This window comes from Dreissena polymorpha, chromosome 8, assembly GCF_020536995.1.
Source record: "Dreissena polymorpha isolate Duluth1 chromosome 8, UMN_Dpol_1.0, whole genome shotgun sequence".
Taxonomy (NCBI): Eukaryota; Metazoa; Mollusca; class Bivalvia; order Myida; family Dreissenidae; genus Dreissena; species Dreissena polymorpha.
The window spans coordinates 8,861,650-8,884,406 of NC_068362.1; the positions used below are offsets into that span (position 1 = coordinate 8,861,650).

The 22,757-nt window shown below is 34.7% G+C and overlaps 1 protein-coding gene and 1 long non-coding RNA gene across 3 annotated transcripts in view; one reads left to right on the forward strand and one right to left on the reverse strand.

The window, feature by feature from the left end:
* The window catches only part of LOC127841291 (uncharacterized), a 462,698-nt gene that overhangs the window by 181,767 nt on the left and 258,174 nt on the right, over nt 1-22,757 (reverse strand). The gene's annotated exons all lie outside the window — the stretch shown is intronic.
* Nucleotides 1,426-3,370, forward strand: LOC127841312 (uncharacterized). The gene is made up of 2 exons (XR_008030896.1): nt 1,426-1,612; nt 2,471-3,370. It is a non-coding gene; the product is annotated as an uncharacterized LOC127841312 (long non-coding RNA).

Below are 22,757 nucleotides of genomic sequence, written 5' to 3' on the forward strand. Positions count from 1 at the left end.
TTTTATTAATACTTTGACAAAACAACACTTACCTGAATACCACATTGGATTCCACCCGTGCAATACCAGTGCTCCAGCTAGGCCTAAATCGAAGGGCGCCCCGCCCTACCCTCCCGAACCTCCGCCCTGACCTTCCTAGGGCCCCCCCTGCCCTTAAAAAAAAATTTTATTTTTTATTTATTTTTTTACATATGATGATTAATAAATCTCTTATTAAAATACATTGTAATTAATTTATTCCTCATTGTAGTAATTAAATTTGAATTGTTTAATGACAATGGGAATAATTTATTCTTACAATTATTGATAACACATAAATTAACATGCATGAGGAAGCATTCTAGAAACGCCCGCGCGCTCGAAAGTGCCCTTTTGACAAAATACTGCGCGTCCAATGTGCCCTTTTGACAAAAAATCCCCCTGCCTTTTTCAAATCCTAGCTGCAGCACTGCAATACCCCACGCCCCAACCCAGAATCCCTGCCCCCCCCCCCACCCCCCCCCCAAATTTGTTTTATTTTTGAAAGATCGTCAGATCGTCTAATAAATGACCACACCCCACGTTATACCCCCCTCTCAACCCCCCTACCCCCTCCCCAAATTTTTATTTTATCTTATTGAAGTAGTTTTCATCTGATCTTCAAAAAATGTGGTCAGAAGTTGTATCTAGACAATATCTAGTTCAAGTTCAAATATGGGTCATGCTGGGTCAAAAACTAGTTCACAGGGTGCATTTCAAGGATTTAGCATGGTGTAAGCTCTTTAATTGAAAGAGTTTTCATCCGATCTTCACCAAATTTGTGCAGAAGTTGTGTCTTAATGATATCTAAGTCAAGTTCAGATATAGGTCATGCCGGGTCGAAAACTAGGTCACTTAGTGCATTTCCAGCGTTTAGCATGGTGTCCAAAACCTTCAAACGGGTGTATCTTGTGACAGTTTAGCACTCTTGTTTATTACATTAAAGCCACACACCTTGAAATGAAATACATGTTACTCAGTACATATAGATGCAATTTGAAAGTGTGCAAAATTGTCATTAAATCTATAGCCTAGTTAGCAAGTAATTTATTATTTTATATTTTAAAACTGAATGTATGATTTGTATACGTACATGTTCAATTCGAGAAACACAATAATTTTTAAGTTTTAAAGCACAAGAAAGACGGATTTCTACCTTGCAACCACCAGATATATTCTAATTGGCAAAGATAAAATATGTTTCTTATTTATATCCAAATTTACGATGCCAGATATTTCATTTCAAGGTGTGTGGCTTTAAGGAATGTTTTTTAAATGGGTATATTACCAAGATCTGCACAGCCAGGGTGATATTAACCTTCAGATGTTAAAGCTTTCTAAGAATTTTAAGGCTTGCCTTTTATACTTGAAATGATAAATCATTAACATGTTTTGAACTTTAGGAACATACAAACATTTCCCACCCACCATGTGGATCAAGATGTTTGGGCTGATGATTCTGGGTCGTATGTGTGGACAAGGTGGTCTTCATTACATCATGATGCAGCTGTGTATTCAACAACATGTTAACCTGTCCCAGCGGATGTTGATGCTCTTAAATCTCTTAAATGATGTTGAGAAAAATCCAGGACCGGTACTTTATGACAAAATATACATCGTTTATTGAATAACTATATATATTTATTTTAACATTAAAGTGATTTTTTTCTTGCATTTTTGTGCCTTTTGTTACTGAGAACTATTTTATCATATGTTGGTGATTGAAACCCAGGACCTGTAAGTGCTTCTTAATATTTGCAACAAATGACAAATCATGTTAAGTTTTTGAAACATCTGTTTTTTGTTCAGTTAAAGGACATATTGAACTCACTAATTGCTAAGTTAACTTAGATGCATCAAGTTTTTATTGATGATTTCTACTTTCTGTTGAATCATTATCCTTTCCAAAGCCAGAGAGATATAGTGTTGGCGTTTTCCATCGGTCAGTCTGTCAGTCCATCCATCTGTTTGTTACAAACATTTTAGGGCTTCATATCATGAATTTAATAAGATTTCAACATGGAAAAATAAGTGTATGCCATATTCATACAATAGTGCAAATTTACTTTTTTTCTTTTTTTTTTAGATTAGTTATTAACAGAAGAACAGAACAGTAACATACTTTTATTACATTAACAGAGGCTCTGATTAGATGTGTATCTGCGTAAAGAACTCATAGAAAATATCAATATATAGATAAATAAAACAAAAATAGAGTTAAACAAATCATGGTGAAATCCACAATACACACCAAGAGCTATTAGTAGGCTTATCTCCATTGACTTATTTCACAGTAAATCTCTTTTTTTTTGCCTTTTCATTAACATTTTCAATCAAAAATAACATTTGTGAAAAACTTAGTCAATGATTATAACTAAAGTTAAAAATGTGGACACTGTAAGTTAATTGACTTTGGCTTCCAATCTGCAGTTTACAAAGTTGCTTGTTATAGGAGTATTCGTGCAAATGGATATCCTGCAAGGAAGACTTCCACTCCATAGGACAGCAAGATGCACATATCATCTCTCATGTGGTTCAAGAGAAATGCTGTAGATGGGGAGACTGTACCAAAGTCCTGAGCTTTAATAGTCTTGAAATCCATGAACTTAAACATCTCTATGATGTGAGTTTAGCACTGTGTATGAACTGGTGTTGCTTCATTTTCTGCATATCTTTATCTCAGTCTTCTCTAGTTTTGATGGTCAAATACATATTGTCTGCCAGTTTTTTTCCCCCAATACTGCCGTTCATCGTTTGCTTGCATCAAGAGTTTTAAAAGAAATTAAAACTCATTTGTTTAGTTAGAATCTTATGAAAGACTTAAATGGCCATGTTTAATACAATTGTATAACAACATATACGAGCTAAAAAAATAGTTGGAATAATTAATGTTTATATGAACATAACAAATTTACTTAAAATCATAGGTCTTGTTTTTGTCTGCCACTATAAGAACCAGAACATATTTCGGACATTCGAGGATTGACTTGCTGTGTTAGAGGATCATCAGGTGATGGAAGAAACCAGGCTTTTTTCGACTCAATGTTAATGAAACCTGATCGACATGCTCATCTTGGTTGAGTAAGCCTGGGTTGAGTGTTTCCAAAAAGTAGGTAACCTGGTGAAATCTTAGGAAAACATTGTAACCAGATCCAGGTTTTTTTGACTGACAGACCGATGGACAGTGGGTCAACCGTAAATCCCTTCATGTGAAAACGGTAGGGACAAAATAAATATCACATTGCTCTTCTGAGTTCATTTGTAAACCAAGTTTTATCACAAAATTAAAATGGTCAATGTATTATTTTGTGTATTTAAAAATTATGTGAATATTAAGTTTCATGAAATCTTACTGAGTTTTCTCAATTTTAGCTACTATTCGGACATGGACTGACGGACAAATGGGCAACAATGTCGCAATTTGTATACCAAGTTTTATAAGAATTGTTTCATAAAAGTAACCAATGTGTCTGTTCTATGTCAAGGTAACTACAAGGATGAAATACACAAAAAGATTTTGGTTCACAATAGGGCAGGCTCCGCGTGCCGTGAACCGGGCAACAGCTTTTGTCATTTAACATTTGTGTTATAATGGCATAAGCTGGCAGATACCCTTTAACTTTAACGATGTTTTCCGATAATTTCTCGGAAAATACAATCTAGCAATTTTTATTAAATTTAGATTACTAAAAATTAATATTATATGTATGCCCCCCTTGGAAGAAGAGGGGTATATTGTTTTGCACATGTCAGTTGGTTGGTCCACCAGATGGTTTCCTGATGATAATTCGAGAACGCTTTGGGCTAGGATCATGAAACTTCATAGGTTTATTGATCTCGAAATAGTAAAATTGTTTCCGGATGATAACTCAAGAACGCTAACGCCGAGGATCATGAAACTTCATAGGTACATTGATGATGACTCGGAGATGACATCTATTGATTTTCAGGTCACTAAGTCAAAGGTCAAGGTCACAGTGACTCGAAATAGAAAAATGGTTTCCGGATGATAACTCATAAATGCTTACGCCTAGGATCATAAAATAAAAAAATCATTGGTACATTGATAATGACTGGCAGATGACCCCCTTCATAGGTACATTGATAATGACTGGCAGAAGACCCTTATTGATTTTCAGGTCACTAGGTCAAAGATTAAGGTCATAGTGACTCAAAACAGTTTAATGGTTTCCTGTTGATAGCTCAAGAATACTTAGGTCTATGATCATGAAACTTCTCAAGTACATTGATCATGACTGGCAGATGACCCCTATTGATTTTCAGGTCACTAGGTCAAAAGTCAAGTTCACAGTGACAAAAACGTATTCACAATGGCTGCCACTACAACTGACAGCCCATAGGGGGGGCATGCATGTTTTACAAACAGCCCTTGTTCTGTGTTAAAATTATGTACACGTCTGCGTTAAATAAATATGTTCACATTTAAAATAAAGCTAAAAATGTGTATTGTTGTTATTAGTAATTTGAACCGAATTGCTCTGTGGGAAGTATAAGTACTATCAACCAGACCTAAATATGTGGGTAATTAAAGAGCACGAGAAAAGATGAAAATTAAGTTAGCTCAACCATTTTAAGCAATATTACTGGGTCACACTTTTTACGATGCAAAATCTGAAGGGTCCCTAGACTATGATGATTACTTACACGAGGAGTGTCCTATTCATTGCTGCCGCATGATCCTATCAGTAACGAATTAACGCTTGTATCGTTAAAGCAAGTCGTATATTCACGTTTATAAATATTTAAATAGAAAATAAAGGTTTAATTGTCGCATATCCACCGCATGATGTGTCTTATAAAGTGCACGTATATTCAAACCGAACAATTTTGTCCTTAGATAAAAATATACTACATGTGATCATATGTGGCCTCACAAGGCTTATTATGAATTTATTATATCGCCATCGCAATGAGATGTAAATAGTTCATACATGCACAGTGTTCTTTCAACACAACCAAATCACACTTAGAGTCGCGTCTTGCGAAAATAGGTCTTAATGCGTATGCGGCCAGCGTAAGTCAAACACGGTCTGCGCTATTTCGCAGTGATTGTTGTTAGGTCAAAAACGTGCATGAAGAAGTCCGGAGTTCCGCAGTGATTTGGCCAATGCTGTGGGTGATTTCTCTGAAATCAATAATTAAAATATTCTGATTCATTCATTCGGGTCTACAGGCGTGAAATTTCCCCATCATTTAATTGTTTGTTGATAAAGGGTATTTTATGTGAAAAGCTTGGTAAGACAGCTACGCCGAACAACCGAACTAGCATTCATTAATTTGATCAAACTATGCACACAGCAGAATGATCGTGTTTCTTACATGGCTTTTAGAAGAACAGACCATGCAGGCGAGCAGTGAACAATATGATTAGGTTTAGTTGCCCTAACCCTATATACCCTTGGTATGACTTGTGAGTGTTGAACTAATGTGCTACAGCATCACTTAAATACGAACATACGATAGTCAGGTATCCCCGCATAATGACATATAGAATATTACTGGGTAGATACCGCTTGGCATACTTGAGCCTGGGATAGTCGGTTATACCCGCTTTGTGAAATTAGGCATATAACAGGTTTGATATAGCATTAACAGTACGTACTTGGGGGTTATAGGAAATACCCGCTATATGACTATCCTGTATATAACTAAATGACGTCAAAAATACAACTGATGTGATACGGCATTACTTATACGAGCATAGGGTAGTAAGGTATAACTCGCCTCCTACAAAAATGACCTGATTCGATTTGCTTTGAGAGGCCATGTGCCCATTGTGTATTTTCCATACACCCTGAGAAATTTCCATACACCCCGAGTAATCGGTTGAGATATAATGGATACACAGTTAGTAACTGATTGTGTATAGGATATACACCCTCAGTTCCCTTCTCGAGCTTCGCTCTCATACACCATCAGTTACAAACAGTGTAACTAATACGGTATTACTTATAACAGCATGGGGTAGTAGTATATACCGCTATATAACTCGCTAGTATAGTACAGGCTTGATACGGCATTACTTATATACGAGCATTGGGTAGTAGGATATATCCGGTATATTGCTCGCTAGTAAAGTACTGGCTTGATACGGCATTACTTGTATACGAGCATGGGGTAGTAGGATATACCCGCTATATAACTCGCTAGTATAGTACTGGCTTGGTACGGCATTACTTATATACGAGCATGGGGTAGTAGTATATATCCGGTACATGACTCGCTAGTATAGTACTGGCTTGATACGGCATTACTTATATACGAGCATGGGTAGTAGGATATACCCGGTATATAACTCGCTAGTATAGTACTGGCTTGAAACGGCATTACTTATATACGAGCATGGGGTAGTAGGATATACCCGGTATATAACTCGCTAGTATAGTACTGGCTTGATACGGCATTACGTATATACGAGCATGGGGTAGTAGGATATACCCGGTATATGACTCGTTAGTATAGTACCGGCTTGATACGGCATTACTTATATACCAGCATTGGGTAGTAGGATATATCCGGTATATAGCTTGCTAGTATAGTACCGGCTGGATACGGCATTACTTATATACGAGCATGGGGTAGTAGTATATACCCGCTATGACTCTCTAGTATAGTACCGGTTTGATACGGCATTACTTATATACGAGCATGGGGTAGTAGAATATACCCGCTATATAACTCGCTAATATAGTACTGGCTTGATACGGCATTTCTTATAATGAGCATGGGGTAGTAGGATATACCCGCTATATAACTCGCTAGTATAGTACTGGTTTAATACGGCATTACTTATATACCAGCATGGGTTTGTAGAATATACCCGGTATACAACTCGCTAGTATGGTACTGGCTTGATACGGCATTACTTATATAAAGGCATGGGGTATTAGGATATACCCGGTATATGACTCGCTAGTATAGTCCTGGGTTGGTACGGCATTACTTACATACGAGCATGGGGTAGTAGTATATACCCGCTATGGCTCGCTAGTATAGTACTGGCTTGATACGGCATTACTTTTATACGAGCATGGGGTAGTAGGATATACCCGGTATATGACTCGTTAGTATAGTACTGGCTTGATACGGCATTACTTATATACGAGCATGGGGAAGTAGGGTATACCCGGTATATGACTCGCTAGTATAGTACTGGCTTGAAACGGCATTACTTATATACGAGCATGGGTAGTAGTATATACCCGCTATGACTCGCTAGTATAGTACTGGCTTGATACGGCATTACTTATACCGGGTATACGAGCATGGGGTAGTAGGATATATCCGGTATATGACTCGCTAGTAAAGTACTGGCTTGATACGGCATTACTTATATACGAGTATGGGGTAGTAGGATATACCCGTTATATAACTCGCTAGTATAGTACCGGCTTGATACGGCATTACTTTTATACCAGCATGGGGTAGTAGGTTATACCCGGTATATAACTCGCTAGTATAGTACTGGCTTGAAACGACATTACTTATATACGAGCATGGGGTAGTAGGATATACCCGCTATATAACTCGCTAGTTTAGTACCGGCTTGATACGGCATTACTTATATAAAGGAATGGGGTAGTAGGATATACCCGGTATATGACTCGCTAGTATAGTACTGGCTTGATACGGCATTACTTATATACGAGCATTGGGTAGTAGGATATATCCGGTATATTGCTCGCTAGTAAAGTACTGGCTTGATACGGCATTACTTGTATACGAGCATGGGGTAGTAGGATATACCCGCTATATAACTCGCTAGTATAGTACTGGCTTGGTACGGCATTACTTATATACGAGCATGGGGTAGTAGTATATATCCGGTACATGACTCGCTAGTATAGTACTGGCTTGATACGGCATTACTTATATACGAGCATGGGTAGTAGGATATACCCGGTATATAACTCGCTAGTATAGTACTGGCTTGAAACGGCATTACTTATATACGAGCATGGGGTAGTAGGATATACCCGGTATATAACTCGCTAGTATAGTACTGGCTTGATACGGCATTACGTATATACGAGCATGGGGTAGTAGGATATACCCGGTATATGACTCGTTAGTATAGTACCGGCTTGATACGGCATTACTTATATACCAGCATTGGGTAGTAGGATATATCCGGTATATAGCTTGCTAGTATAGTACCGGCTGGATACGGCATTACTTATATACGAGCATGGGGTAGTAGTATATACCCGCTATGACTCTCTAGTATAGTACCGGTTTGATACGGCATTACTTATATACGAGCATGGGGTAGTAGAATATACCCGCTATATAACTCGCTAATATAGTACTGGCTTGATACGGCATTTCTTATAATGAGCATGGGGTAGTAGGATATACCCGCTATATAACTCGCTAGTATAGTACTGGTTTAATACGGCATTACTTATATACCAGCATGGGTTTGTAGAATATACCCGGTATACAACTCGCTAGTATGGTACTGGCTTGATATGGAATGAGTGCTGTATTGGACGTCATCATTGATGACGTTCAATCGAACGAATGATAAAGGGGGCTAAAATTCGTTAAGCTCCAGCGTATAGCAGCGATTTGGGAGTCTTGAAAACTGGCCCAACACTTGTGCTGAAATTTGACATGTATATGGACCAGAACTCAATCTACACGATGGCGTATTCGTCATATCTGGGAAAAGTCCAGTTTTTGATAAAATTACGAAAAAGTGGTGTTTTTTATTGCGCAATCGCTATAAAATGAGTTCTCGCCGGAAGCGTTAATAGCGTTAATAGCAACCCAAACACAATTCAACCCAAGGAGACAATTCACGCGATAGACACTTCAAATTTGATATTAATTAATACATATTGCGATTTTATTCCCAAATTAATAAATAAGTTCATATTGCGTTTAACATACGAAGCTGAACCCGTTTAGAAAATATTAACAAAACAAACAAAAACAAACAACAGTTAAATTTCATTGATGTAAATATGGTAACCTGATTACATATCCACTAGCGTACACAGGAAAAATAGTTCGCAAGTAAACAACAAACAATCAAATTTAAACGCAAATAAGTTAACAAAATATATATAATAAATCCGAGAAATCGATACTTAAAACTACCATTTTTGCACTAAAAACATTTTTGAGAGTCATTTAAACACATAATTTCGGAAGTATACAACCAACAATCAAAATGGCTGCAAATGAACGTTCGAAAAGAACGCGAGAAATTATTTACAAAATAACATCATCAAAATACTTAAAGTGAACGCTACTTCGCCGTTTTTTAGATAAGTATACGATCTATTGAAAAACACTAGCATTTGACATAAACACACCCGTGGATATGGAAATAGACATCACGCGGCTCCCGCATTTTGCCCTGTGTACGGTTGTTCAGAAAACTTGGTAAGTGTCATTGTGTTATTGAATTTGTCCGATGAGTTGAATTTTATATACCATTACCATACGAGAAAGTTTTCAAACACATTTATTTCTTACGAAACTTACCTTGAAAAATAAACAACACAAATATTAGTGGCACGAACTGATAGTGGAACGAAACGACAATCAACCGTTAAAGTTCAACTTCAAGGGCATAATTTGAATGGAAATACATGTGTTGAATATTGGATAAATTTATTGTTTTGCCGTTAAAAGGGTAAGTTTTTTTGGTTTGCTTTGCTTATTATTTTTATCAAAACACAAGTTTTATAGTTTGATTTCTGTACAACAGTTCAGTTAACGTTATATCTTGAATTTATAAATATCGAAATAGATGTCGGAGTTTGCACATTTCGGACGTTGCTATGCAAGTTAGTTCTCGATAGAATATACTGTTTTACCTTATCGCATACAGTTGTGCAGCTGTTTTTCCATGTAATGATGCAATGTTTAACGTCTGGAATACCCCCCTCGATGATTATAAATCATTAACTTCTCAAATTATAAGCATCGTAAACTTGACAAAGTTCTGTCAAGATTTAATTTTTTTTTTTAATTAATAATTAGTAGAATATGTAAAGCTGAGTAACATTAATTCAGACTGATTTCTGATTAGGGCAGTGGTTCACCTGATTCTCATATAGGTTCACCACACCACAATTTATAGCAGTACAAAAACAAATAGCTTGTAATTATAATTGATAAATGTGAATGTTTAATTTATTTGTTTGCAACAATTTGGAACCTTTTGGTTTGAGCATTGTAAGCCTAGTGTATATTTGCCCCTTTGTTCAGCACACATGAATTGATATGGAATACAGCTATATCTTGTGTGGCGTATTTTCATTTAAACTCTGGATTTTAATGACTACAAGTCAGTCGTGCAGTTAAATATGTTTTTAAGCATAGAAAGAATCCAATATTATTTTGGATTTTGTGTTTGCCATGCATAATTTAAATTTTCATAGGAATAAAATAATTTACAGCGACAGGATTACGGCTTTGTTATGTTAAGCATTTGATACAAATGTAATTAAGAATTAGTGTGGTTGTAAATAAATTTTGAGAAATGGAACGCAAAAAAATCACAGAAAATGGAAGTGCGTGCATGTTACTGTGTCTTGCAACTTTATAATATTGTTTTAAGAATTGGATTAAAGTTTAAATTTAGGTAAGCGTGTTGCTTATACTAAATTTAGTTCTTTATGTCTCCTTTGCTCTAATATGGTATGAAATGCGTATCTCGTGTAACGTAATTTCATTAAAACTCTGGATTTTAATGACGACAAGTCAGACGTGTTATTTTATTTAACAGTAAAATATTTTTTAAAGCATTAAAAGATTGTAAAAATATTTCCGATTGTATTTTTGTCATGCATAATTTAATCTTCCATAAGAATAAATAACTCGCTGCGTAAAGATTTCGGTTTCCTTAATCATGTTTTAGGTAAGAATGGTTAGCATTTGATGCACAAATTTAAAAAAAAATAGTGTGGTTTTTAATAAATTTTGAGAAAGAGAAGGATGACCAAAATTGGAGGTTCAAATCTTTGTAACTTTATTGTTTTAAGCAAAGGATTAAAGTTAAAATTGATGTACATGTAAGCATGTTGTTAATGCTAAATTGAGTTTTTTTATGACTCCTTCGCTTCTGTATTGCGACACCTTAAGGGTTTCGCGTGATGGAATGAGTGTGGAGTTCAAATGAATTTGAGATTTTTTTACAAAGTGCGTGCAGTTACCGTATCTTGCAACTTTATTGTTTTAAGAATTGGATTAAAGTTTAAATTTAGGTAAGCGTGTCGCTTATACTAAATTTAGTTCTTTATGTTTCCTTTGCTCTTATATGGTATGAAATGCGTATCTCGTGTAACGTAATTTCATTCAAACTCTGGATTTTAATGACGACAAGTCAGACGTGTTATTTTATTTAACAGTAAAATCTTTTTTAAAGCCTCAAAAGATTGTAAAAATATTTCCGATTGTATTTTTGTCATGCATAATTTAATCTTCCATAAGAATAAAATAACTCGCTGCGTCAAAATTTCGGTTTCCTTAATCATGTTTTAGGTAAGAATGGTTAGCATTTGATACACAAATTTAAAAAAAATAGTGTGGTTTTTAATAAATTTTGACAAAGAGAAGGATGACCAAAATTGGAGGTTCATATCTTTGTAACTTTATTGTTTTAAGCAAAGGATTAAAGTTAAAATTGATGTAAATGTAAGCGTGTCGTTAATACTAAATTTAGTTTTTTTATGACTCCTTCGCTTCTGTAAATACAATGTATACACTACGTGACCCGTGATTGTTGCCTAATTTGCGGAGTCAAGGCGGACAGTTTGATTTTTGAGTGGAAAATCACCGCGATTTCACGTGATTCGTCACTCTGCCGTCGCGCGAGAGCAAGATAATCTTCGCCCTGATTCCCCTCAGTTTTGCGGTGATTCGCCGTGATTGCAGTGGATATCGGTGACATCGATGATTCAGCAATTCATGCATATAAACCGAATTGTATCGATAACTGTATACATAACGCTTTTCTAATGTTCACAATTATCAAATAATCCAACATAATTACAACTTCACTTACGAAAAAAATAATCTTAAACATTTATGTCGGTAAATATGCTTGAGAATTTCATTAACACAACCATATGACTACGCCATTTTTCAGAAGTGTAAAGAGTACAGTGCATAATGTGGGACGAGCGTATTTAAAAAGCTTATATCATATTTCTCGTAAATTACCAAATTATTAGTTTTGTCTAAATCAAATACCATGTATAGAGAAACAAGGTATTTATAACAGACCAATGACGAAACACTATGCAACTTTCAATTTAGACGGTGCTACATGTATATGGCAACAATATGGAATTTGAAAAGTGGTAGTGTATTCGGGCCTGGAATATAATTAAATAATGTTTACATGTTATGTTCAATAATTATTGCATGATCATTCTGCGCTGTTATATTAATTTGGAGCCGTTAAAGCTTCCGACATTACTTCATCAAATTCATGTCGAACTGGAGTATTTTAGCTAATACGCCCATTGTATACGACAACAACAAAAGCTTTATTATTGCAATGTATAATGTAAATGTATACATATATGTTACATGTACATGCGGTGATGCGAGAATTGCAGCAAAAATCACGGGTCGCGTAGTGTAGTATGAAATACATATCTCGTGTAACATAATTTCATGTAAACTCTGGACTTTAATGACAACAAGTTGGATGTACGCAGGGTTTTTTTTTACTAAGAAAGTGACGCCGATATTCGGCGTCTTCCCCTACCAGAATTTTTCCCCTAAAAATACCATTTCCCCTCCAAAAATATAATTTTTCACCAAAATATAATATTTTACCCTCAAAGAATTTTTTTTTTCTTTTGGGAAGTCGACGCTTATCCAATTTGTACCATGTACAACGATCTCGCTCTCTCTCTCTCTCTCTCTCTCCCGACGAACACTCAAATCTGGGAATCCCAGTGATTCTATATATAGCTCTTAAATTACGTCATGGAAACCGGGCAACTAATCGTATTAATCATGTGACTATTTTACTGGATTCCGGTCTTGGGCGAGAAGGGTGTTTCGTCAATTAATTACCGGAAACCAGTCGAATTTTCATCCGGGTTATGTGAAAGCCAAGATATAAACGTTAAAACAGAAAAAGTCTCACAATTGGCGTTCATACACGAACAAAATAAAACGTTCGGACTCGGAAAATATTAATTGCGTTGACGTATTTTTTAAGAATGAATCATCAAAAACCGTTGAAACCCAGCAGGATTCGGAGGTACATGTAATCAACATCAATTAATACTGTCGGATTATTGTGAAAGTGAAAGTAGACAATCGGCAGCTGCCGCACCTTTCCCTTCCAATACTGTAGCAGATCTAGATCGTCAACCCATTCATCATGAAATTGAAATCACAATATTGACATCGTTCCCCGGCCCAAGTTGAAAACATTTCCCATTATTAGATCTACCCCTGCAACTTTATTTAGGACTTTGACTTTAATATCATACTTGTTCATGTGTTTAAGAACAAAAAGGTCAGAGACATGACTCTTTTTCTAAAAAAAAACCTGAAGTCTGTAGGTGAGTTATAGACATTGAAATGAACAGTTTTTATTTTTTGCCCAAATATGTCTCTTTCGCGCTCGATTTTCCCCTTTTACCCAGCGTCCAGCGTCTTCCCCTTTTTCTAAAAAAAACCCCTGGTACGGTTTCCTATATTGTGTTTAAGGTCAGAATGGTTAGCATTCAGGCTTTTTCCGCCCCATGCCACGGGTCCGAAATTCGGCCCCATTCCCAATGCAAATCTGGTAGTTTTTTTCCCAATTGAAAAAAAAAAAATCCCAATTCCAAAAAAAAAAAAAAAAAAAAAAAATTTTTTTTTTTTTTACCTTAAAATATATAAGTTAACCTGATCCGGTGTAGAAAATAGAAAGTGTTGCATAATTTAAGAATCTGTTGCCTTGAATTTGTTTTAAAGACTGTAAAATATGTTATCATTATTTAAGACTTTCCTTATTTTCCTCAAAATCCGGCGCTTCGCACGATTTTTTTCACCTCAAAAAAGGCCAGGCCTTTTCCCCAAATTCAGATTAAAAAACCTGCAGTTATCTCACATGTTCATAATACTTTGTAAAATTTTTTTTTTAAGTTATCAAAATAGTCGTTATTTACCAGTTAACGGCTTCTTTGAAATATAAGAAACACTATTTACATGCGATAATTTTTCCCAATTGAGCCAATTTTGCGAATAATTTTTTTCCCAAAATGGGGGTTTTCACGACGCGAAATTCCCAAAATTCCAGTGTGGCGTTTTCCCAAAATGGAGCGGAAAAAGCCTGGCATTTAATACTTTTATTATTAAAAAATAGTGTGGTTTTAAATAATTTATGAGAAAGGGAAGGAAGAACAGAAAATGGAAGTTCATATCATTGTAACTTTATTGTTTAAAGCATTGGGATAAAGTTAAAATTGAGGTAAGCGTGTTGTTAATAATAAATTAAGTTTTTTATGACTCCTTCGCTCTTGTAAAGTATGAAATACGTATCTCGTGTATCGTAAATTCTTTTAAACTCTGGATTTTGTGATCGCCTTTTGTCTGTCGTCTGTTGTTAGTCGTCAACATTTACCTTGTTAACACTTAAGAATGTAATGTATTGCAGATTCAGAGATGTCTGTTCTGTTATGAAGGTCATGTGAAAAATAAACTTATGGGCTGTTTGCATATTTTAATAACATATAAATATTGTTCAAATCTATTTGTTGATAGATTTAAAATAACTAACTTTCCTCTTACATGCCCTTGTATTTCAAGATAGAATACTTTCCTTCACGGAGGAAAGAGGTCTGAGTTTGAATCTCAGTGGGGGCTTCAGAGGATGATTTATTTTTAGAAAAATGATTATATTTGCTCAACTTTGTAAATGACTGAAAGCCACACACTTAAAAATTAACTGCATGGCATAGTAAATTTATGTATAAATAATAAACATATTTTTATCTTTGCCATTTAGAATATATCTGGTGATTACAAGGTAGAAATCAATCTTTTTTGCGCTTTAAAACTTAAAAATAATTGCATTTGTCAAAATAGACTTATATGTCTACAAATCCTACTTTCGGTTTAAAAGCGGTACCATTTAAACAATAATATATTACTTTCTAACTAGGCTATAGATTTAATTTTACTTATGCCAATTAGAATATACACATGTAAGGCTATAGATTTAATGACAATTTTGCACACCTTCAAATTGCATCTTTATGTATTGATTAACATGTATTTCATTTCAAAGTGTGTGGCTTTAACCAAATAACTTTGAAAATTTCTTTTAAAGAATGAGGTTTCTGAAAATTCAATCATTGAAGAAACATTTATAATTTGAGGGTACAATAAGACAGCAAACTAAGAATAGACACCCATTTGAGTTTTTTTATCAATTGAATATGCAAAGAAGAAATTAAATATCAGCAATACAAAAGCCTGTAATATGTGCAGCGTGTGGTTTTTCTATCTATCTATATATGCTCAGTCAAATTCAAACTAGGCAAATATTTACTGGACAGAAGGTCCTGTAAAATGGGAAAAAATACAGGACCCGCTCTTTTTTTATAGGACCTACTGGCTACAGAATATAATAGTTAGTAAAATAACTTGGTTTCATTGCCGGGATCAAGGTGTTTATGATATAAAATGATAAAATTATTGAATAGGTATTAATTTTAAGGTCACACATTTGTATCTGACATTAAATAATAATACACGCCATACATGGTACTAGTCTTGTTTAGAAAAAAAAAAATTAAATGCTGAACGCATGTTAACAGTTAACATAAACAGGAATCGCTTCCAGCGATTTTCCTTGTCCAATTGGGAAAAGTACCCGTACCGGTCCAATTGGGAAAAATTGAGTCGTGAAAACCTCAAAATTGGGAAAAATCGAGTCGTGAAATCCTTAAATTGGGAAAATCGCGTCGTGAAGTTTGGGTCTTATTGAATACATCATACAGTTCAAACTTAATTGAACATACCCATTAAAATAATCATTTGCAGGCATGCCTTAATGTCCATTACTAAAAGTAATAAAGTTGATATAAATAACAAAATATTATATAGAAGACACAAAATCAATTACTAGTTGTTTTTATCTCTTATAAAGCAATGTCTCTCTGTTTCATTTTTTTTTTACATAATCTTTGATGTTTGATCATCACTCAGTTGCTGGCATCCCTCTCTGCACAGCATCATTAGAGCTGTCAATGTGTCCTGTGATAGACGGTTCCGATTGGTCGTGCAAAGATTGTTCATTAGACTGAACAACCTTTCCACAGAGGCAGTGCTGGAGGGCATTTCAAACTACGATAAGGTTTCAAACCGACGTCAAACAGTACGCTGGCTGCCTGACAAAAGAACCGCAAACAGTAACGACTCTATTCATTGAACGCGCTGAATAATAAAACCCGATATTAATCGAGCGCGTGGTTACACACAACTATACGATTTTCTTTGTTCGCCTGCCGAAAGTTGGGATTTGTTACGAAACTTTCGATCGTTTTGAAAAAAAATCGGACGCCGATTGGGATTTTTTCAGATGCCGATTGGGAATTTGGGAATTTTCGCTCGATTGGGAAAGTACCGTTTACCGGTACTTTATAAAGAAGGAGGAAAATCGCTGGCTTCTTTGTAATATCTTAAGAACAATTTCCAAAACAAAAGTGCTTTATACTTTTTTAACTAAGCTATGCTTAGCGTGCATGTCAGGTATGAGTCTGGTCAATACAGCCTAAACTTACAACGGCCTCGATAAATGACAACCGGCCTGTTTCACGCGTGGACATTGATAGCCAAGATAATAACGGTTTGAATTACAACAATCATTATTATACATTACTATTGCTATTAAAACCACACAAATTGATATCTGCATCATTTAAATTGTAATAATCAGATTTATGATTATCTTGTTAAGGGACTAGGCCGTCATGGATTTGGACCGTCCTGACCCGCATTTGTAAGATGCACATAAATAGACCAATCAGGTGCCCTCGGAAAATTCCGTCAGCAGAAAGAGAGTTGGTATGGAAAAGCACATGTATAAAGACGCTATTGCTATTTTTGCACCTCAGAAAACTTTCAGAGCCATAAACAAACCTATGAATTTGTTTTTGTTTTTTTTACCGGACAATAAGTCCTGTAAATTTGACAGACAGGCCTGACCTTACACAATTTTACAGGACGTGTTCGTCGGTCCGGCCATGTTTGGCCAAGACTGTATACTGTCTAACTCCCCTTTCGGGTATTATTGACAGGTAATAGATATGACAGAATACTCTGTAAGTATAATTGTGCACTAAAATTTTTTATGACAAGTTGTTATTAGTATTGTATATACCATTTCCATGCGATAAATTTTAGAAACCCATTTATTTCTCACAAACTGGGGTTGAAAAGTAAACAACAACGGGGTTTGATTTTACATTGATGAGTTTTTTGGGGTGTTTAATACATGTATAGTCATTCAAATTACTAATGTTTGGTAAGGTTTTATTAATTTTGGGTATAGTTAAAAATGTTCTGTCGGTTTAAAACCATGGCCGTTGAGGGCGTAGCAGTTTTCCTTATATGGGCCAATGGCTATAGTAAAATCTTGTTACCACTCTAGAAATCACATTTACTGTGCATCCTTCAAGAAACTTGGTCAGGTCATTTGTTCTTATGATGTCTTGGCTGAATTTGAAAAACTGTTTCGCTTTCTTTAATTTATTCTCAAATCTTAATGAAGTTTGGTCAGAAGATTTGTATAAATTAAATCTCAGCCAAGTTTGACACTGGGTCATTTGAGCTAACAAAATTGGTTAATATATTAAATAAACAAAATGCATGTTTATACCACAGAAGTCACACTATTAGTCTAATCTTCATCAACATCGGTATGCATATTTAACTTCAAAACAAATATTGGACCAGGGATTTCAATAGAAGCAGAATCCTGCGTTTTGACGCGAGCAAATTAAAAATGACTCATTTTTGACGCAACCCTTTTTTCTGCCGTGCGTCATTTTGACGCATAGAAAATTTAACCCCTGTGTCAGTCAGTTAACATCTCCAGTTCCATGGTAATAAATCCCCCTGTGCTCCTAATCAAAATTAATGTTTCAGTATTTGAAACTCGGTCTATAATCGAGGGAATAGAGGTCTACCCCGGGCGTTGTTTTTTTATACTCACAAGTCATAATACTACACATAAACATTAAGAAAACACATTTTCTCAATTAGATATAAATTACCCGAGTAGAATTAAATTGCTACGTCTGACCTTTGACATTGTAAATGGCGGACGTATTGTAAATTAACATTAAACCTGCGTTCAATTTAAAAATGGCGATTCAAACAACAACAACAATTCAAATTACAAGTAATGGTGATTCAATAATGGAGATAGCATTAACTGGATTTAACAAACATTAAATAAGGTTTGTTAAACCAGATAACAACAAGGAAATTTTGGATTATTAAAGTTAAACTACTTCTGGTAAGGCATTCTTAAGTGTATATATTTCCGACATGTATAGTATTTGGATAAACAGTAATAGATATACTAGATGTTCCATGCATTTAGATTGTGTTTTTGTACAAAAGCTATCATAGGGATGATGATAATATGAGTTTTATAACAAGATAAATATGTGATGAAATGGTGCTACAGGTACATATCTTAAATTACTTAAATGTGTTATGATGAAGTAGATTTTAATGAGCATTTATTGTTTTAACAAATAAACATAGTATAGTGATAGAAATAATAAAAGTTGTAAAATGAACATGTTTTGTTTTTGAAAAACTTAAAAGTCGATATTGTTCGCACAAATTATTGATATTTTGTCCTTATCTTTGTGTACCAATTCATTAAAATATGTTGTGTTATGTATCATGGTATTTTTATTTAATAACGCAGTATTACTTTAATAGATATTGTGTAACTCTTGGAGCATGTTTTTATCTAAAAAAAATTGAATAATACAGACAAAAACACAATTAATGCGCTTCAAAATTGACCCGAGAATTTTTCAATTTGACTCCTCAAAATTTCAGTCCAGGGGTCATTTACTCCTGGTTTTTATGGAATGAGTGCTATATTGACGTCATCATTTGAGGATGTTCAATTGAACAAATGATAATGGCGACTAAAATTCGATAAGCTCCAGCGTATAGCAGCGATTTGAGAGTGTTGAAACTGGCCCGACACTTGTGCTGAAATTTCTCATGTATATGGCGTTTTCGTCATATCTGGGAAAAATCCAGTTTTTGATAAAATGACGAAAAAGTGGTGTTTTTTATTGCGCAATCGCTATAAACACGTGGATAAGCCGGAAGTACATGTAGTGTTAATAGCAACCCTAAGACAATTCACCCCCACAAGACGATTCACCCGCTAGACAATTCAAAATTGATTTTAAATATAAACAAATTCGTACCAATAATATTTCGTACCCATATTTTTTTCGTACCTATTTTTTTTGTACCCATTTTTTTCGTCCTCAAATTTTTTTGTACCCAAATTTTTTTTTCGTACCCATTTTGTTCGTACCCAAATGTTTTTGGTACCCTAACTTGTTCGTACCCAATTCTTTTTTTCGTCCCCTTTTTTTCGAACCCAAATGTTTTTCGTACCCAATTTTTTTCGTACCCAAATATTTTTTTTACCCATTTTTTTTTTAACCATTTTTTTTTTAACCATTTTTTTCATACCCAAATGTTTTTCGTACCCAAATTTGTTCGTACCCAAAAAAAATTTGTACCCATTTTTTTCGTACTCAAATTTGTTTCGTACCCATTTTTTCGTACCAAATGTTTTCCGTTCCCAATTTTTGTCGTACCCAAATTTTTTTTTTCGTACCCATTTTTTTCGTACCCAAATGTTTTTCGTACCCAAATTTGTTCGTACCCAATTTTTGTTTCGAACCCATTTTTTTCGTACCCAAATGTTTTTCGTACCCAAATTTGTTCGTACCCAAATTTTTTTTCGTACCCATCTTTTTCGTACCCAAATGTTTTTTGTACCCAAATTTTTTCGTACCCAAATTTTGTTTCGTACCCATTTTTTTCGTACCCAAATTTGTTTCGTACCCAAACTTTTATTTGTACCCATTTTTTTCGTACCCAAATAGTTTTTTCGTACCCTAATTTTTTTCGTTCCCTATATTTTTCGTATTCTAATTTGTTTTCGTATTCAAATTGTTTTTTTTTCCTACCCTAATTTTTTCATACCCATTTTTTTCGTACACAAAGTTGTTCGTACCCAAATTTTGTTCGTACTCATTTGATCGTAGTCAAATTTTTTTCGTTCCCGAATTTTTTCGTACCTAATTTTTTAATTGGTACCAATTTTTTCGTACCTAAATAGTTTTTCGTACCCTTATTTTGTTTGTACCCTTTTTTTTTACTCAAATATGTTTCCATGCCCAAATTTGTTTTATTTGATACCCACATATTTTTTCGTACCAATTTTTTTTTCAATTTGATTTGATCTCTCCACTCATTCCATCCCGCGAAACCCTTAAGGTGTCGCAACTCTAGTACGGCATTACTTATATAAAGGCATGGGGTATTAGGATATACCCGGTATATGACTCGCTAGTATAGTCCTGGGTTGGTACGGCATTACTTACATACGAGCATGGGGTAGTAGTATATACCCGCTATGGCTCGCTAGTATAGTACTGGCTTGATACGGCATTACTTTTATACGAGCATGGGGTAGTAGGATATACCCGGTATATGACTCGTTAGTATGGAATGAGTGCTGTATTGGACGTCATCATTGATGACGTTCAATCGAACGAATGATAAAGGGGACTAAAATTCGTTAAGCTCCAGCGTATAGCAGCGATTTGGGAGTCTTGAAAACTGGTCTGTAACTTTTGCTGAAATTTGACATGTATATGGACCAGAACTCGATCTACACGATGGCGTATTCGTCATATCTGGGAAAAGTCCAGTTTTTGATAAAATTACGAAAAAGTGGTGTTTTTTATTGCGCAATCGCTATAAAATGAGTTCTCGCCGGAAGCGTTAATAGCGTTAATAGCAACCCAAACACAATTCAACCCAAGGAGACAATTCACGCGATAGACACTTCAAATTTGATTTTAATTAATACATATTGCGATTTTATTCCCAAATTAATAAATAAATTCATATTGCGTTTAACATACATAGCTGAACCCGTTTAGAAAATATTAACAAAACAAACAAAAACAAACAACAGTTAAATTTCATTAATGTAAATATGGTAACCTGATTACATATCCACTAGCGTACACATGAAAAATAGTTCGCAAGTAAACAACAAACAATCAAATTTAAACGCAAATAAGTTAACAAAATATATAAAATAAATCCGAGAAATTGATACTTAAAAATACAATTTCTGCACTAAAAACATTTTTGAGAGTCATTAAAACACATAATTTCGGAAGTATACAACCAACATTCAATATGGCTGCCAATGAACGTTCGAAAAGAACGCGAGAAAGTATTTACAAAATAACATCATCAAAATAATTAAAGTGAACGCTACTTCGCCGTTTTTTAGATAAGTATACGATCTATTGAAAAACACTAGCATTTGACATAAACACACCCGTGGATATGGAAATAGACATCACGCGGCTCCCGCATTTTGCGCTGTGTACGGTTGTTCAGAAAACTTGGTAAGTGTCATTGTGTTCTTGAATTTGTCCGATGAGTTGAATTTTATATACCATTACCATGCGAGAAAGTTTTCAAACACATTTATTTCTCACGAAACTTACCTTTAAAAATAAACAACACAAATATTAGTGGCACGAACTGGTATTGGCACGAAACGACAATCAACCGTTAAAGTTCAAGGGCATAATTTGAATGGAAATACATGTGTTGAATATTGGATAAATTAATCGTTTTGCCGTTAAAAGGGTAAGTTTTTTTGGTTTGCTTTGCTTATTTTTTTTATCAAAACACAAGTTTTATATACAACAGTTCAGTTAACGTTATATCTTGAATTTATAAATATCGAAATAGATGTCGGAGTTTGCACATTTCGGACGTTGCTATGCAAGTTAGTTCTCGATAGAATATACTGTTTTACCTTTTCGCATACAGTTGTGCAGCTGTTTTTCCATGTAATGATGCAATGTTTTACGTCTGGAATACCCCCTCGATGATTATAAATAATTAACTTCTCAAATTATAAGCATCGTCAACTTGACAAGGTTCTGTCAAGATTTAATATTTTTATTTAATTAATAATTACTAAATTAGTAGAATATGTAAAGCTGAGTAACATTAATTCAGACTGATGTCTGATTAGGGCAGTGGTTCACCTGATTCTCTCATAGGTTGACCACACCACAATTTATATCAGTACAAAACAAATAGCTTGTAATTATAATTGATAAATGTGAATGTTTAATTTATTTGTTTGCAACAATTTGGAACCTTTTGGTTTGAGCATTGTAAGCCTAGTGTATAATTGCCCCTTTGTTCAGCACACATGAATTGATATGAAATACAGCTATATCTCGTGTGGCGTATTTTCATTTAAACTCTGGATGTTTGAATATCAATCGGTAGTACACATGCATGTCTTTTGTGCACATTGTGGTTTTTTAAAGAACATGACATAAATCTATGTGTTATTCAACGTATTGAGTGCGACGAGTTAAAGAAAGGTTTAGATCTACACGGCTAGGCTTTCCGAGATAAATGTAAGT